Here is a 19,498-nt window from a genome sequence, read left to right as displayed (position 1 = left end):
ATGGGCATGGATGAATGAATGCTCCTGACCCTCCCAGTATATGAGAAACTGTCTGCATCTCTCCCATTTCCAGCAGACTCATGACAATATCCCTAATGCGTTCAAACAAACTGTTTTGAAGCATGATGGATTCACACCTTGTGTGCAAGAACTACTTCTTCTGCAGCAAAACAGAATGAAGGAAAAAGGAGCAGAATCATAGAACCAGGATGGAATGGACCTTGAGAGATCATCTGGTCCAACCTTTCATGGGAAAGGGAGCACAGAACCATAGAACTGCAAGACTGTACATTCTTTCCCGTTAACGCACTCACAGCACTTACAGGCAATTATGGGCCAGGACTGGCCACCCTTACTTGCCATGATTTCCAAAGCACACCTGTAAGAGAAACGTTATTTACCATGACTAAGAATACTAGGATTTGACCCTTAACCATATACAGGATATAGTCACAGTATATTAAGCAACACAGTATATTAAGCAAAGTCACAGTATACTAAGCAAGATTCTACATTTTTCTGTCTCCTCTTTAATAATGTTTATTGTTTGAAAACAAACTTCAAAAGGTCTTGCTTAGAGAAATTTTTCTTTCTTCTTTACTGTTTTTCTCTCCCTCGCTTTCATTGCTGTTATAATCCATACCCCTCTTCTGCCAGTCCCTGTATCAAATCTGAGCTTTTGTACTAGGCTTAATACAATTTGCACAGAGAATGAGACTGACTGACACCCACGGTTTGGGTCATCTGAAGGATAACATCTATTGAAATAACTGTGTGAATTTTACCCATGGAAATGGGGGGGGGGGGAGGAATTTAGAGTTTAATTAATTTGCATACCTAAAGGTGACTTGTTAGCACTGTTGAGAATTAGAGTGTTAATGTGACTGTGAAGGCTACATGGGTTGATTTGGTGTCATATTGAACTATGGCAGCCTGTATCCATGTCAAACAACGTATCTCTGAGGGGAGGATGAAGAAAGTCGAGGATAATTTCTAGAGTACCATCAACATCCCTAAAGTTCTTACCTTCATGTTTGTTACATACTCCAAGCAGATTTGCAGCTAAGGAACAAATTAGAGTAAAAATATTCAGGGTCCCTGAAAACACAGAAAGCTTTTGCAAATTGTTGGGAGAGTGATAGTGGAGAAACCCCCACCACATTTTTTTAATGATTTAAAAACCATTAAAATGGCATTATTGCTTCATTTTACATTGCATATCACATGGGAGATCAATGCATCAGCTTCAGCGACTGAGACAAATCTCTACAGCCAGGCACAGCTTCTTGCAAACAATTTGTATTGACATTGAATATCCTGAAAATTATATATGGAAGGTGAGTGCTTGGCCTCCGAGAGATTATTGTGGAGTCAACAGGCTCCTTTAAAAGGACAATTTTCTGAGGACAGGCACAACTAATGTCTCATTCCAGTTGAACAATAAACTTAAAAAAATAACTACCCAAAATTGAGTGTGCAGGAAAGAGCAGCAGATTATTCTTGCCATAATGAGGTGTATCTGATAGATCACTAAGGATCTAATAACTGTCCTGTGGATCCTGATAAATGTCTAATCAGCACTCCTCCTTCCTGCCACCTGAGAACAGCCTGTTTTTTGTGTTACTACCATATTCAGAAAGACCAACTATCCACCTGCTTGAATACCATGTCTGCTGGCAAGGTAGAACAGTTCAGTAATACTTCTAGTCTTGCATCTGAATTGTGCATGGATAGCCTGAGAACCCAGTGTTTTGCGAGAGATCAGTAGGCAATCTGGACTGGGCTGCGGTATGCTAAAGGACGTGTTCTACCTGCATCAGGAGAAAAAGTAATCATCCTGTCCATCAACCATGCAAATAATTGTGCACTCTCACTCTCAGATCTCAAATACAAAGTAGGGGGAAGGAACTCTCCTTGATTTTAGCAAGTCCATACAATATATCCTTAAAAGGATTTGATAGGACACACTGGTAGACATAGCTTCATCAGAGTTTACTTTGGCATGAAAGATCAACTCAAGGGATAAAATGATTCAGTGATAAGGGTGCTAAAAAAGGTGCTCATTATCTTAATTTTCTTCCTCAGTTCAAGCTAGTGTTTATTGGTAGCTGTCTTGCAAACTCTACTATGATTTATTCTGCTCCAAAAGGGCAGAGAGGGTATAGACCACCATCCTTGCACTCTGCTCTAAACTCAGCAACTTAAATTTAGTGGATCTGCAGTAATCTGCAGTAATGCAGTAGTGAAAGCATTAGTATTCCTCATAATACCATATCTAACCTAATGTAAGAAATGATGACTTTATTATTTGTCTAAATACCTGATTCTTTCTGAATACTACACAACTAGAATAATGTTCAGTGCCTGTGACTTCCCCTTGTGTTCTGGGGTAAAAACAAAATTCTTATTACCTCTTTTAAAAGTGCTGTCTGAATTTTCACTAAGTTTATTTCTTTTACTGGAGCTGTGACAAAAAATAACTAGAAGCACTGGATTGGCTTCCTTTGCACAACTCATTGCATCAGAACTTTCTCTTAATCTTTGCCTCTCCACTACAGTTTTGTTTGGCATCTTATGCATGAAATGCACACTTTGCATGAAATGTATACTTGCTGTTTCTATTATTTTACTTTAGTCCTTTGTGTTATTTTGATGTTCACTGTGTCTTTGGCCTGGTTACACAGATGGCAAAATCCCCAATTTCTATATTTTTAATAATTTTATTAAAGTTGCAGATAGGATTAACCTGTCTAGGTTTGGACTAGGGATCAAGATATTCTGAATTCAGTGATATACGTCTGGAAATTGGTTATGCAGAAAGGTAGTTCAGATACTGACTTGTTTGCACCTGTACAGCTCCATTTGCTTTGGTGGGTTAGCACTGGGGAGACCTGAGCTCTTAAAGTGGTCCAAGGTCCCACTGCCATGCACACTATGAAGCCCTGGAAATGGGGAGTCAAACAGCAGAACCTGGATGTGAGCATGGTAAATTTATCAGAACTACAGTTCTTTAGTTCCCATTTCTTATAGAACACCTGTGACAATTATACTGTTTACAAAAGTAAAGGGTTATTAAAATCTGGTTGAGACATCAGGAGAGTCACCATCTCCCTGACACTTCTCCCATGAGCTGTATTCCTGCCCTGAACTACCAAGTTCTACTGCTCTGGTATTGTTGGGTCCATGAGATCAGCCATTGCATTTCATTTTTGCCAGCAAACTCTGCTTCTGTCTTTTCACTCTGAGTCATTGAGAGGCTACATTTGTGTGAGATCATGCTGAGGTTTTAAAAGAGAAGGTGCTAGATGAAGTTGCTAAAAGAGATCTCAGAAAGAGGATTCGTTTGGGTCATTACACTGTGACAGGCACTGTGGGCCAAACCAATGCCCTCAAAGGTGAAAAACAAATGGGTTAGTCTAGTGCCCTTACTCTGTATGTGCATAACCATCATACCACATATCGGCACTTCTGCTTTTAAGGTGAAGTGTCCTGGATACAGTTTCTTCCAGTTCCTGCAATGACATCCAGTGTCTCCTCTGGATGCTGATACTCCCATCCAGCAATGTTTAACAAAACCTCCTGGGACTCAGAGCATCTTTTTTTCTTTTTCAGATGCTTTCCTTATAAAGCAGTGTCCTGGTTTCAGCCGGGGTTAATTTTCTTCTTAGTAGCTGGTATAGTGCTGTGTTTTGGATTTAGGATGAGAATAATGTTGATAACACACTGATGATTTGGTTTTTGCTGAGCAGAGTTTACACTAGCCAAGGACTTTTCAGCTTCCTGTGCTCTGCCAGGTGCATAAGAAGCTGGGAGGGAGCATAGCCAGGGGGGCTGACCCAGACTGGCCAAAGGGCTGTTCCATACCATATGATGTCATGCTCAGTATATAAGCTGGGGGAAGAAGAAGGAAGGGGGTGATGTTCGGAGTGATGGCATTTGTCTTCCCAAGTAACCGTTACACGTGATGGAGCCCTGCTTTCCTGAGGATGGCTGAACACCTGCCTGCCGATGGGAAGCAGTGAATGAATTCCTTGTTTTGCTTTGCTTGTTCGCACAGCTTTTGCTTTACCTATTAAACTGTCTTTATCTCAACCCATGAGTTTTTTCACTTTTACTCTTCTAATTCTCTCCCCCATCCCACGGTTGGGGGGAAATGAGTGAGTGGCTGTGTGGTGCTTAGTTGCTGGCTGGGGTTAAACCACGACAAGCAGGGAACATTCATCCTGCATCTTGCAAATCAATACCAAGGCAGCAGGGTGATCTGCATACAAATCGACTTGCAAATTTACACCCTGTCCGACTCTGCCAAAATGATTAAAAATCATTCATGAAACAACAGCTCCCTGTAATCACATCCAGCCAGATTTCAATAATAACTCAGGCATATAAAAGCCTCTTGGTTTCATATGTATTAAAAATAGTTTCTTCTCATTTTCTACCTCTTCCTTGGATAGTAACTTCCCATTTTCTTGACAGCTTTCTGCTCTGCATATGCTTTATCATCCATCCTCCAAAAATCTCATCTACTTACTGACTGGAAATATTTTTCTTACTAACCAAAAGAAAAGGTGATTGTTTATACCCCAATCTGATAGCAGGCAGGATTTGACAAAACCCCTGAGTCATCACGACTTCACCACAGATCCCAGTCACTGCCTTCAATAAAAGTCATTGCCCCCAGATTGTCGGTAAATTTTGATGTACAATGAGCCTGGTAGTTATAATTCTGCTCTCTACGGACAATTTTCTACTTCAGAAAAGCCATCAGGATCCTATTTAACATCTTATGGACACTATTCAACCTTTAGTAAGCAAAGCAGTTAGTCTTTTTCACTGGGCAGCTTCGATTTTTGCTTCAGATTATGATATGTCTATGTAATTAAACGTAGTGCTCGCTGTCTAGTATTACACTGTGTTTTTTCTGCTTGACAGATCTATCTTGATACAGTGTCATTTTCAGTTTCTGTGGAAATGGCCAGAGCAGCGAAAAGGGTCTTTTCTTGTAAATTGAAACAACACATGAACGCAAAAAACCATACTTCATCCTGCAATTTTGTCCAGGAGAGCTGAGACAGGACTTGGGAGTTGTGAACAATTTTTGCCTTTCAGTGACAGTGCTGTGAAAGACCGATACCAATCGGAGCTCTTGATTGCCTCGTGGGGATGATCTGTCACCATTTGTCAGGGGCAATTCCTACATTCCCAGCTTTAGAAAGAGAAGTTACTGGCTGCAGGTATAATGGGATGCATGAGTTTGGAGGGCAAAGCAAGGTTTTTGGCAAGCATACTTAATAATTACTGCAGACTGAAATCAGTCTGAAGAACCTGAAACCGACTTGTATCTTTTTAGTCACTTAGCCATTTCAGTGCTCAGGACACAGATCTCAAACTCAGCCCAAACTACCCCCAAAGTGATATGATATAAAAAGCTACAGTGTCTCTGTAGTATTCTTTGTCACAGCACTTTCTTTGGTACAAACACAGTTATTAATTAAACATTCTGGAGAAGCATCACTGTTAATTTTTTTTTACTCTCTTCATATTAGGGCAGCAACAAATTGGCAATCACAGGAGGAAGTATGCAAGAAGAGAGAAATAAACTGAGATGTTGAGAATGAGACTCAGTAGCTCCATCTAGCCACCTTCAATACAGCAAGGTGGAACAGCACAGTGGTTTCCCCTGTGCAAATAGTAAAATTGGCCTCAGCACTCATCATATATAATGTACAAAAGTAGCAATCCCTGTGTTTCCTGAGTGTTTTATGAAGAATATGTCTTGTAAACGCCCAAATACAAGGCAGTTTGAAACAGTGAAATGGATATAAAAGAAACTACCAAGTGGTTGCTTCTCCATTACATGGCAAGGAGCATGCATGTATTGCTGCCTGCTGGCAGGGGAGAAGAGTTTCTCAGCAATGCCATTACTTTCATTGTCATTACTTAATAATGCCATTATTTATTTTTGCTGCTTCAACAGTGATCAGTTGGGCTGCTGCAGGCATGGGAAGGGGAGACAGCGGGCTGTGCAGAGTTAGGCCTGAGAGCCGTAGTGAATGGGTTGCTTTTACAGATGCTGGAGGGATGGGCTCTAGCGAGGGAGTACAGTAATTACTGGTGCTGCTGGGAAGGAGTACTCTGTGCAGCATCACTACCTCTAACTACCTTCGCTCCTGGCATCAGGAAACAATCTGCCTTTCTGGGGCTGGCAGAAGGCATTGCAAAGTAAATGGCTCGAATGTGACTATGTGCTGCTCTCAATGGTCTGCTGCCTTCACCCACAGCCTACTTTGCTTATGTCTATGGCCTTGGGCTCATCAGTCCCTGTATGATAGATCCACAGCTACCCAGTGAATTAGCAGTGGTCAGGAACAGCATGTGATTGGCTTGACAGACAGTACCTTGCTTTAGCCACTTAAAACTGCTGAAGAATGCTTTTATGTTAAAATGAATCTGACCCAAAAGCCTATGTTAGGCAATAAGACCTTAGATTTGCAGGTCTTAGACCCCCATTGGGATCTGGGGTGCAGAAGTGATAAAAGAGTTTCAATGCAGTTTGGCAGGAACATGAAAGAGATAAATCAGATGATATTAATTGAAGTGTTTGCTTCCTGTATTTGAAGGAATAATAAAATGGTTTCTAGGTTAAAATGCCCTGCAACCGCTTTAATTATCTTGCTTTATACAATGGCCTCTTAAACCATACCTATGCTGACGGAATCAAAATAGAAAGCAGGTAGGTCTGCTGAATACATGGGCCTAGAACTCACCTGTTCAGAAAATATCCTCAGCAAAGGCAATCAAAAACATCCTGTTAATGAGCCATAATACATCATTTTGATTTTCTGACTCTAGCTATTCATTCAAAGGGACTCCTTACGCACAGAGCTAACTTAAAATGAAGACTGAAAAGCCCCTTTAAGAGAAATGAATCCATTTATTTGCACCAAAGCAACTACTTCTTATGTTTGCAACACATGCTCTTTACATACTTGTATGTTCAAAATACACAAACCAGACTGACTCTCATGACCAAGCTATATTTGCTTAATGTAAGTTTTTGTCATGGAAAAGGGCTGTCACTATGAGTATGTTAAGGCAAACAAACTCAATGCTGATAATTCTATCACTCACGCACTAAGAACACTTATCCATCGTGTCATGTAGGACAAACCACAAGCAGAGACTTCTTGTTTCTACACTGATGTTATTTGGAGATGCTGAAGAAGAGAGATAATACAGAAATTCAAAGTGCTTTATGCAATGCAGGTCTATGGATTTACATGGCCATAGCACTGGCCTTTAACTGAGATCAGCTTTTACTGGTAGAACTCGAGGCAGCACTGTTGGGATGGTGAAGATGACGAGCTGTGAAATGTTGCAAGCTCTTCCCTGAAAACTTTGTCTCTACTAATAAATCCCAACATACCTGGTAAATTCCAAGGGCGCTGAAACTCGATTGCTAGAATGGCATCTGGCATTTGGCCCACGCCAAGTAGCACTTTCCCAAATTATTGCTGGGCTTTGCTTATTCTCAATAAGCAGTTTGCATGCAGCACCCTGTTTCGGAAGCTAACAGAATAAACCAGCATAGGCATGAGACATTCTTTGCCAGCTGGCATCGGTATCTGGGAACGTTCCTGCACACATTACATTTACTACCATAGATGTAGCTAAAGTGTCTGATGCATTGGGTGTGTTAACGAGGGACTGCAGCCCTCTTGGTCCCTTGGCAGTTCTGCACCTGTTTAAAGCAAGCACTGTTTGTCATAAAAGAGAAACTGTAGAGAAAATAAGGCATGGAAATGAAATTATTTCTAAAGTATTTGGCTTGCACTGCTTAATAAACTCAGGTTTGGAATATCTACTTTGGTGCTCATTTTCTAGCCAGAGAGATGTAAACATAAAATCCAGTCTCTTCGGGAACACATGTCATAAGACATTAAGGAGGCAACTGGACAAATGCCAGGAAATATCTATAGGACTTTGACAGATATGCCAAATAGCAAACATCACACTCGCTAGTCATATTCCCTTGAGTCATCATGTAATTGGGCTGTGAAATTGTGTGCCAGTGCTAAAGACTGTGCCCACTTCCTCAGCTAAAGCCAGACAGAGAAAGGAGGGAAATGCGGCCTTTATGTTCTCCCGATATTGGACTACTGCTGAGCTCTAAAATATCACCTACTGACAAGGCACGCCAAGCCTGGCAGCCACAGGGGCTGGACCTTGACATTGGAAGCTCCCTCTCAATTCACAGTGACACAGAAATGGTGGTTACCACAGGAGGCAATATTCATCTTTTAGACATACAGCTCTTCCCTTCTTCCTCTGAAGAAAAGGCAGGAGGCTGGATGCAGTATGCCAGAGGTGAGATTTGGCCTGCAGGCCACCAGCTTGACTGTGCCAGTTTAGGACATCCTGAGGGCTACTCCAGATTCCACTCCCAAAAAGCCAAGTTCAGTTATGTGTTGTTTAGGGCTAACTCCCACCAGCATCGCGGCACAAAGATCCTGAATCCACTTCAGCTTTATCAGACTACAGTTTATACAGACTACTATTCATTTTCTTGAATATGACAATGAGGCACCAATTCGGTCATACCATAACTTCATCCCCTCTCCTATTACAATAGAAACTGTGGGATATGAATCTGAGAATGAGTAGGAAATGCTGTCATCTATGCATTACTAAGAAAGCAAGCAAATGAAGTGAACGGAATATAATGTCTCTATTCATTTCAGAGTTTCAGTTACTTACGATGATACCTGTAGTGTACATAAACGAACTGTAGAAGAATACTTTACAAATATAATTAAGACTTGGTAATATGAGGCCACGTGATGATAACCACTGGGAGAGATGTGCTTAGACCTGGGGTGAGTCTGTGATGTATTTCTAGGGGATTAGAAAGCACAGATGTCTTTGACTTGAGCATTAGAATCTACATGGTTCTATTAATTCCTAAGAGAAAAAAATGCATAAAATGCCATGATTAGGATGCTTTTCCCTAAGTGGTATGTAAGACCACAATTTAGATGAGATAGTAAAATTAAGAGACATGGATTTATATGGAGGCTTTATCACTTTGAGCTAGTTTTGCACAAACCACCATGGCACTCATATAAAATGTCACAGGCTAATACTATCTCTGGTGTAAAAGCTACCCTAATATCATGTAATAAACCAGGATAAATTTAGATTTCTGATTAAAACAACAACTGGTATTAAGCATATAGGGCAATTTGTAAAGCATGTTTCTGATTAAGTGTTAGACATACTAATTTATATGAAGACTATTCATTACTAATTTATATGAAGACTATGTATATGTCTCTGTTTTCCTTCTTTCTTTCTTTCTCGTGAGGCTAAAGCAAAACTGATTGTTGAAAGGATGCTTTCAGGAGAGGAAGGCAATGTTCTAGATAAGGAAACCCTTCAAACATCGCCTGGTCAGGTGTCCTCTAGCCTTGAAAAATGGGCTCTTTAACCTCTGTTTACTTTTTTTCATGGCACTAAGAATCTGAGATCTGATAATGCACCGCGCCTGTGTTACAGAAGGGTGGAGGAATCTCTGCTGGTTCCCCGACAGATCAGACTGACAGAGCAGAAGGGGCAGGAGAGAGAATTGGGTAAGGAAGGTACAGGCATGCCACAGCTGAAGTTTCGGGTTTAGACCCCCTGGATGTGGGTAAGACAGTACACCTACTGGTCTTCCTGATTGTTTGAAATCTATGCCTTTAAATGTTGTGTGCATTTAGGCAACATAAATTTGCCTGCGACTGCATCAGTGAATCCTACTGCTGTCTACAGAATCCTAAGAGAGAACTCCAGTGGGTATGGAGCTCATTGGCACTTCTAGAAAAAAAACACTGGTAATCTGTTGGTTTTAGACTGGTGCAGCCTGGCCAGATCACACAGGCAGGACAGATTGCTTCAGTACCATGACAGTATCCATGACAGTATGCTGAATACATACTGTGCTATCATAAGTGCAAAGTGACTCCCATGCAAGACAGCAACCAAAGTGAGTGGAAAAAGGGTACGTGAATTATGTTTGTCTCTGATGCTACGTTACAGAGTGGCAAATGGCAAGTCATTTAATCTTATAACGTCTCAGCTTCTCCATATGTGACTGTGCTAAATTTTCCCTTGCAAAGCACTACAAGTCTTTGAATATAAAGGACTACATAATGGTACTTTTCCCCACATAACGGCATACTCATGTCCAAGACAATCTGAGATTAGTGAGTAAGTTTGTTGGCCTTTTCTCTGTACAATGAATGAATTGCAGGTAAGTTTATATTAATGTTTGGTTATACACAGAAAGGCATGATAATATATGTATTTAGTCATCATACTATTGTAGTCAGAATGGAATTCAAATTGAAATATTGGGCACTTTTGTTTATAAGAAACATAGATACTGCTACATGCATCCCTGAGCACAGTTATGTTTCTCTTACAGGAATACTGGGTCTGGGAAAAAGAAGAAACTGGGAAATGTCATAACATCTGCACTTACAAAAGCTGGGCTGAAAAACTAAATTATTCCCAAGTTTACTTCTTTGGCTTAGTCCATAACACAACTGTAGTGGCTAGGTTAATAGGGTTGTATCTCCAAGATCTCTCTACAACCAGTAAAGAAAAATCAAGTCCTATATAGAGTGATATATAAAGTGATTTAGGCTACTTTTCCCTTTTCACTGACCATAGAAGAAATCTCCAGCTATCAAGGCTTTTACCAGGGGCTTTAATTCCATGACAATTTAAATTGAGATAAGTTGAAATCCCTGGTTAATCATATCCTCCTCCTCCCTTGTTCCAGCTGTGATGCTCATTTGACCCCATGATGAACCTGTTCAAGGAGTGAAACTGCCAGAAAACTATCCAAACTATCCTTACAGGGAAGAAAAAAGAAAAAAAAAAAAAGAAAAAAAAAAAGAAAAAAGAGTAACTTTCCATCAGTTTAGTTCCCTAAATTGGCTCATTTTGCAATATGAGCTGAGAACTTGGGCTGGCCCAAGCGATGGAGTAAGAGTGCTTGTCTGGAGACAGAAACACAGAGCTGGGACTAAGGGCAGGATCAGGGCAATGATAACTTATATCTGCTTTTTGTTAGAACCATCTGGATTTAGCTAGAAAACAGAGATGATACACTGGAATTGAGAACAAAAGATGCAAGGTAGACCCAGGAGCTGTAGATCTGTACAGAATTTCAGGCCTGGTTTTAGGCTTGGCTGACTTGTCTTTACCTGTTTATAGACAAAGGCAGGATTTATTCTATGATGTTTGGTAACCTGAGTACCCAGTTACATCTGTGCAAAGCAAGTGCAGAGTGAGTTCAAAACATTGTCATATCAGGATGGGAGCTGTATCTAATTAATTCCCTTGGTACTGTAGGATAATTTTCTATTGCATAGTCAGCAGTATTATGTTCAATTGTGAATTTTAAATAATCTATCTTTTTGGGTGTCTGGTTTTTGTAAGGAAAGTATTCCACAGCTCCAAACCGCTACTGATGGAAATTATCCTTTGAATGATACTTGATTTCCCTTAATTTATTCTTAATTTCACTATTCACTACTTTATCAAAAGTGACAGGCATATTGATGGGAGAGAATGAACTTTTGTCTTATCTACAGGGAATGATAGCATGCAAATCTAGCTAATCAATAAATCAAAGCAAACTACGGATCTTGGTTTGCCAACATAGTGCTTCTTGGTAACCAGTTCTCAAGAGCAAAGAAGCTCTGCAGTTGGAAAGGTGTGTAAACCTCTCATAGCATAGCTGCACTGTCTTAGCAATGTGAGCTGTGCCTCAAGATCAGATTCCCTAGGGCTTCCATGTCAGCTCAAGCCTGGAGGAAGCCAGATGGGCTGGCAGGCTGGAGATGAAGCAAATCTTGAACTCCAACCTGGAGGCTTGAACTCCAACACACGCAAGCAAGTTGAAACACCTGGCACAGTGAACTGAAGCCACAATCAGGCAGACATGAAAAAGAAATTCTACACATGACTTCTGGATGAGGGGAAGAGGCTGAAAATGTGTTACCTGCAAACTATCCTTAAGGCTAAGGAGAACTGATAGACACTTGTAAGCTGCAACTACGTCAATAAAGTATTTCCCTGGATACTTCATCAGGTTCAAATAACTCAGCAGATATTAATTTAAAACTTCCTCTACTCACAAGAATAAGAAGCAGCACAGCCATTATCTCACTAAATTATGTTTTTACTGGATCATTTTCAATTAAGCCCATTTTCAACAAATGCATTCCATTTTGCAAAATAATGCTCCTTAGTGCATATGTTATGGAATGTGTGAGAAGAAAGAGAACCAACAGTTTCAAACCTCACCTCATCAAAGCTTTGAGTAATTTATAGTAATGGCTTACACTGATACAGTGCCTTTCATTGCGAAGGGCATCAAAGCCATTTAAGAAGGCAGGGAGAGAGAGAAACAAGGAGATAAAATGACATCACCTTTCACCAAAATGCAGCCACTTCTGAGGAAGAATGCTGAAGTTGTCAAGTGGCAAACAGAAGAATGATGGCAAAACCAATGAAGAATTCCTTCTGCCGTGAAAAGCAGGAATTAATGGAAACCAAATACAGCATCCCATCATGAAACTTATTTAAAACACCATTAATACCATCTGTATATCTATGGGAAAAGTTCCATTAGTATTTAATAACCACAGAATATTAGGGGCTCTTCTTGATTTTGCTTTCAAATTGAAAAATGACATACCTGGCAGCATAATGCCTCATATCAAATGCTGAAGACTTTTTTATTATTAACTCGGAGTGAAAATTATTATTATTTAATACTGCAGAACTATACCATGCAAACCCCTTGAATTTCACTGGAAGTCTGCATCCAACTACCGACCCGCGTTATTTGTGACATCTGACAAAATCATAGACAGAGGCAGCATAATCATAATACTACTTGGCACTTTACATCTTTAAAGAACTATGGAAATGTTAATTAATTTCCACAACAGCCTAGGGAGTAAATATTTTCATACTGATTTTACAGATTAAGGGGATGAAACATAATGTGTGGACATGACTTCTCCAAGGCAATCTATCAAATAAGTGTCAGATGTGGGACTAGAACGTAAAGATTCATCAGGCCTTTAAACAACGATGCCTGGGGCAGCCACTTATTTATTTATAAAAAGTAGCTTAAAACATTTTCAGATTCTCTTAAATATGTTATTTTACTGTGTATTGATTATTTACAGTAGTAGCTGATCATGAGGACTCACATTGTTCTGTCTTTACAATTAAATTATTTGTATTTCAGCCTCAACTTCAAGATTTGTTTCCATAAAATTAAGTGCATTCTGATCCAGAGATCAAGTAGGTTAAAAGGTGCCCAGAACAGATCAGGATAGCATCTTGGAGCAGAATGCATGTTTCAGAATGGGTGTGTCAAATTTGTCTTTCTTTCCACTCTTTGGCTGCGTCTTTTCTTAACGATATTTCATTTTTGTTAAAGCAGATCACATGCTTTCAGCCTGCTGTTTTGCTTTTATTTTATTTTTGCTTTGTAACAACACGGAGAATAGTTCCAGATGCATTATTCTTTTTTTAGTATTCTCTTAAATCTCCTGTTTCCAAGAGCTTCAGAGCTCCAGGATCTTTTGCAAAGCTTTTTAGTACACAAACAAAAAGGCTCAGAAATTCAGATGGCGATACCTTGCTCAACAGATCAACTCAATGGCCAAAATGCAAAGTATCTCATCAGATAACAACCCTTCTTATTCATCAAACCAGTACTCCTGAAGATTCATGTTAAATAAAAGGACTAGAAAACAGATGAGACAGACATGATACCTTACCGCACAGTATATTTAGGTTATGTTGGACTAAAAGGTATTTGCCTAGGAGAGTCAAAAAGCAAATCCCAAAGCTGAGGAGACCTCTTCTTCTTTCGCTTTACCTTCTTGCTTCCTAAGCATCTGAGGTCTGGTCTAACAGAACTAACAGGTGATGTTTTCCTCATGCTACCCTGCAGCACCACACTGCACATCTGTGATTATCTAGGAAAGTAGACTTTATAATACAAAAAGAAAATGAAAATAGAGCCACTTGCAAAATAAACAATATCATTCCTCAGTCAGTGTCCCAGTTTTGTCAGTCTTAAGTCCCTGAATACACCTGACAGCCAAGAAAGCAGAATACTCCAGACAGCATAGTTCCATACAAAATCAACCTGCTCTATTTTATCTTATTTAGAAAAGAAGTTCTTCAGCAACGTCCTGCAGAGCATTTACTCAAGTCTGTGCCTGAACAATGCATTTCACTTCCAGCTCACAAGAATTCATTTTAATCACTATTTGAAGGTAGAGCCAACTGAATTGAGAGCTATAAAACACCGTATTTTCCTATGTAAGAGAAATAAAGAATTTCTATAAAATCCTTCAGAATGAATTCTGATAGAAATCTGATTAGGAGTCTCACTCCACATTTTCCAGGACTTTGTGTACATTTTAATTCTGTTATAGCTACAAACATATAGTAGTGTGTTCTTTGCACCAACTTGTGGCAAAGATCAGTGCCAGATCATTTGGCTTGTTGTCATGTTGTTTGTGAAGCTGAGCAAGATGCTAATATGCAACTAGGCTTCAAAGGGTGCTCCAGTGCAAAAAGGAGAAATAAATGAGGACAAACTAAAAGGAGGGCAGCAAGAAGAGCTTTCACCACTGTTTGGGTTTACTGTTTTAAAGGCTGGTGAGTTCTTGAGCCCAAATGTAGTTGAGCAAGAGGGCAGAAATCATCTTCCAAATCTGACATAACCCAGAAGAGAAACATTCGTAACTGATATAATTGATTTCAGCAACTGGTCTCTTTGGATGCTATGTGACTCACTCTTCCTCTTCCCCCAGGAATGGGGAGTAACCATTGGCTTAGAGGACTGGACCCTTTGCATCTGAGACCATTCTACAAATTCCATGCACTTCAGGCTAGTGTTACTACATAGTCCACCTAACAAACTGAGAGAGAACATCCAAGAATTCCTCTTGGATAACATCTTGCTGGACCACCAAAACACTAAGCTACGGCTAAGCCTGTGACAGTTAGCTAAGCCTACCTTCATATTATTAAGATAATGAGCTCTACTGCGTCTTTAATTAACATCCAGATAAAAGCTGCTTATAAGAACAAACCCAAAGCCTGAATGCTTCTCTACTGTCCTCAAACACTGCTAATGTTTATTATAACAACCACCCACTGTGCGCTGAGCATGTGAAATCCTACCTGCACAACCTAGATGATTTGGTAGCCACAGCAATTCCAGAAGAATGGATATAGCAACAACATATGTCTGCTAAAGAGGCTTTCTGTTCCTTTCGCAGTCATTAAGTTTCAGTGGAGGGAGCTTTGCACTGACCTGCTTCTTCCTCCTAGTAGGGTTCCTGCTTTTTAGCAGTCTTTATATAAAGCACTTGTCTTCTCCCCACTGATACTCACCCATATAGGAATATTGTCTCTTTGCTGCACCTGTTCCTCGTGCACAGGTATATAACTAGAAAGCTTATATAAGGCCTACAGCCTTAGCCCGTAACTCCCTGGAGTTCAGAAAACACAATTCCATCCATCCACTTGAAGTAATGCACGGACTTAAGCAGGGTCATTTTTATGCTCAGAGGAACCTTTACAATGCAACGATGGCTAAATCCTACTGATTTAACATGAGCTGTTGAGGGTCTGTTCAGTTTTGTGAAAACTCTGTGTTGTGGAACTGGTAGACCTAGGGCTGGGGGAGGTTGCACAGCCTGCACTTGCCTGGACTACGGCTCTTGTTAAAAATGGCCATCTAGAAATTACTCCAGCTGGTCACTAACTCTGTAGCACATTATCCAAACCAATCCTGGTTGTTGAGATTTCTGCGGGAAACTCCATCTCCTAACTAGGCCAATTCTTGTCTCCCTCTCAAAGCACAGCTGTCCATTTTTCCTCTACCCTCATTGGAAGTGAGGACTACAAAGGTAGCATTAATTTTTTTTTTTCCTTTTCTCATCTGATAAGTAGAGTGTCTCAAAGTCCATAATATAAGCCTGCTGGAAGAAGGAATCCAAGGTCTTAATCAGTTATGGCTCCTCTGTTAACAAACACAAAGCTGATAATGCTCTGATGTCCTCTACAAGTGCTCTCTTGAAAAGATCTCCCCCTTGCAGTGTCTGTTCAATACAGAACTCTGTTTCCCACCCCCTGCTATGGTGTGGTGGGTTGACCTTGGCTGGATACCAGGTGCCACCAAGCCACTCTATCACTCCCATCCTCAGCAGAATGGGGAGGGAGAAAATAAGATGGAAAAAAAGCCCTTGTGGGTCAAGATAAAGGCAGTTTAATAAAAGCAAAAGCAAAGGCCGCGTGTGGAAGCAAAAGGAAAACAAAAGATTTATTCTCTACTTCCCATCAGTAGGCAATGTCCAGCTACTTCCCGGGAAGCAGGGCTTCAGTATGTGTAGTGGTTGCTCCAGAAGACAAACGTCATAAATAACGAATGCCTCCCACTTTCTACTCCTTTCTCTTAGCTTTTATTGCTGAGCGGATGCCATATGGTATGGAATATTGCTGTGGTCAGTTTGGGTCAGCTGTCTTAGCTATGTCCCCTCCCAAGATCTTGCCCACCCTCAGCCTACTGGAGAGACAGCCTTGATGTTGTTTGAGCACTGCTCAGCAGTAGCCAAAACACTAGTGTGTTATCAGCACCTTTCTAGCTACCATACAATACAAAGCACAGCACCATGAGGGCTGCTATGGGGAAAATTAGCTCCATCTCAGCCAGATCCAACACATGTAGTTATGTACTCTCTGCTGTAATAAAATGCTGTCATTTCTCACCTTTGAGGTGGCTACTCTTCATATCAAGATCCTATAATGAACTCTGGGAATCCACAAGATGAAAGATTGTAGAAATATACATCAGTCTCACTACAGAGAACTGTCTCATAAAGTAATAGGTTTTGGATGTTTGAGGGTTTTATATTTAATTAAATGAATCATTCAGGACTTGACACAGGGGTTTTTTTTTGTTGTTTGTTTTGTTTTTTTTTCCTAAAGGATTGTTTCAAAGAAAGTTAGCTCAGAGCATTAGTCACTGCTGTCAGCTTCTGTCAGCTTTGTTCCCATGTGACAGGATCTGAAGGCCTGTGTGCAGTGTTGTACCTATCTCTGCCCTAAATATGCATCAGTGGTTACCTGAAAGGCTGTGGATGAGAAACTGCCGTCACCCCTTGAGTAACTGGAACAAGGAAGGAGAACACTGCGTGCACTGATTTGACAAAGGATTAACCTGTTTCCTCTACTGTAAAGTTGTAATGGGCTCATTCATTACTCATAGAGCTCCATGACACTTCACATGTTAGGGAACAACGCCTCTGGTTCATTACAGGAGGTGGCCTGCCAAATGGTTAGGAAAGAAGGGACAGGAGCCAGACAGGAGTGGTGGAGGAGGAGGGCTAAGTTAGATAATGATAATTAATACTGATATTTACTGGGCTAACAATTCACTGCCTTTACACAGTGTTTTAGAGCTTTCAGAGTGCTATGAAAACATTAATTAACCCTCACAATTACCATTCTGAGATAGGGAAATGTCCACCAGCACATTGTGATTTGCCCAAAGAATCTGCATGCTTTGAGACAACAAGAAAGAAAAAGTAAAAAAGAAAATCTCCCTGGCTGTGGTGTGTATGTATATTGGAAAAATAAGGCTGTGCAAAAGTCATTCAACTCCATCCCATATGTCTTCACCATGCTGTAAAAGGCTGATGTTTTGGGGGCTGGCAGTCAGCACAGAACAGAGCCCAGGACCCACCTCTGCAGGGAAGCAGTGGTGAGCTGCTGATGCTGGCTCGGATAGTCAGTACCTGGATGCGTTGTCTCCTTTCTAGCACAGGCATGCAGCACATGTAATTGCCCACACTGCACTCCATCAGCCTCCCCATATCAGGAGGCTGGCCCATTTCCCTCTGCTTAAAATTTAATCAGAGATTTTACTGCTCATCAACAGCTTAACGGGAGCAGTTAGGACTCAAACTTTGCATATTTCGGCTTAATTACCGCTAACAGACAGATGCCACTTTCAAACACTCTCCTTCCCAGCCCTTACTTCCTGCAGCTGCTAAACCTGGAACATAAATTCATTGGTTAAATAACCGATAAGTGGCAAAATGATTAGGGATTAATGGAAAGACAGAAATCTCCTTATTTCTCCTTGATGTTTTACTTTTGGTTCTCTCTGCTAAATTGCAGTCTGTACCTCCCACTTGGCAAGATAATAATTCCTCTTATCCTTGCTCTAAAGCAACAAGGGAGACAGTAGCCTAGAACTGTATAGATCTTGAAGTGTCAGGGCATACGGCTCCTGTGTGTGATTCACATGCAGAGGCAGCGACCTCAAGCTAATTCAAATGTAGTAAGGAATCAACTCCTGATGCCCTTTCTCTAGATAGACTGGTTTCCATTAGTTTCTTTTTAAGGTGCCAAGCTTCTCCTTTGTCCGGGAGATGGAGCAGCAAATAGTTGTTTTAAGTACAGGAGAAAATGTCACAGTGATCCAGGACCAGGAATTAAAACGTACATGGATGATGATGGCCGTTCCTGGGACAAAGGAGCTGTATTCATTTGGGCCAGACCTATTACCAATCTCCTTCTCCACTCACTTCCCATTGCCTCCAGAAAACCACCTTTTAAGAGCACTTCAGTGGACTGAAGAGGTAATGAAACCAGTCCGTTGAAAGAGGAGTCCAATGCTCCACTTTTTAAGTTGTCCCTGAAGAATGGAATCCTGTCTGCTCTTCTTTTCATTTGATGGAGTTATCCTTTGAAATGGAGGGAGAAGAAATGATCTTCTTGCAGATCTCAATATTCTGACTAAGGATTAAACCTTTTGGAAGGCAGCACCCAGGATATCGTGTTGTCACTTATTTATAAGGTAACTTGTGAGGTTAAACTAGAACTTAGATTGGATGTCTGCACTGATATCTGCTTTTTCCAAAACAGTAGTCAATTTCAGATAGAGAATATTTGTACTGAGGTCATAGGAAAAATACGCCGTAAAAAGCCATTTATGTATTAGCACATGGCTGGATGCATGATCAAACTGCAGACTCAGGATTTCTCAGTGTCTACTGAAAATTTGTCTTTGTTTCCTAGAAACCAAGAGTCATACTTTCAATGATTTTTAAAAAAATAATACCAGTTAAGTGAACAGATTATTTTATATCTGGAAATTACCTTGAGGAGAAAAAAAAAAAAAACAACACAACAACAAAAGAAACCCAACCACAAAAACCAGCAGGACTTTCAACCAAATCACAGCCAAAACCTGAATTTACACCAAATCCCAATCCATGTGAGTTTACAATCTTGCAAAGAAAAAAATCTTGTCCTGCAACAGTTCTTTTGCCTTGACAGAAACTCTGAGAGGACAGAGAATGCTGTTTGTTCTGTCTGTTCTACCTGATATTTTACGTAC

At 40.5% G+C, this 19,498-nt stretch overlaps 1 long non-coding RNA gene across 1 annotated transcript in view; it reads left to right on the top strand.

Moving 5' to 3' along the window:
• Window positions 1-10,873, top strand: part of LOC148057125 (uncharacterized) — a 61,156-nt gene extending 50,283 nt beyond the window's left edge. Inside the window, exons 2-3 of the long non-coding RNA XR_015702066.1 lie at window positions 9,556-9,629; window positions 10,466-10,873. This is a non-coding gene — a long non-coding RNA (uncharacterized LOC148057125). The remainder of the gene's footprint in view (window positions 1-9,555; window positions 9,630-10,465) is intronic.
• Window positions 10,874-19,498: the final 8,625 nt, after the last annotated feature.

The sequence above is a fragment of the Nipponia nippon genome, unplaced genomic scaffold, assembly GCF_047370975.1.
Source record: "Nipponia nippon isolate SJK-2023a ecotype South Korea unplaced genomic scaffold, ASM4737097v1 scaffold_10, whole genome shotgun sequence".
Lineage (NCBI taxonomy): Eukaryota > Metazoa > Chordata > Aves > Pelecaniformes > Threskiornithidae > Nipponia > Nipponia nippon.
The sequence above is the reverse complement of the archived record's forward strand: the minus strand, read 5'-3'. Positions and strand labels throughout refer to the sequence as shown.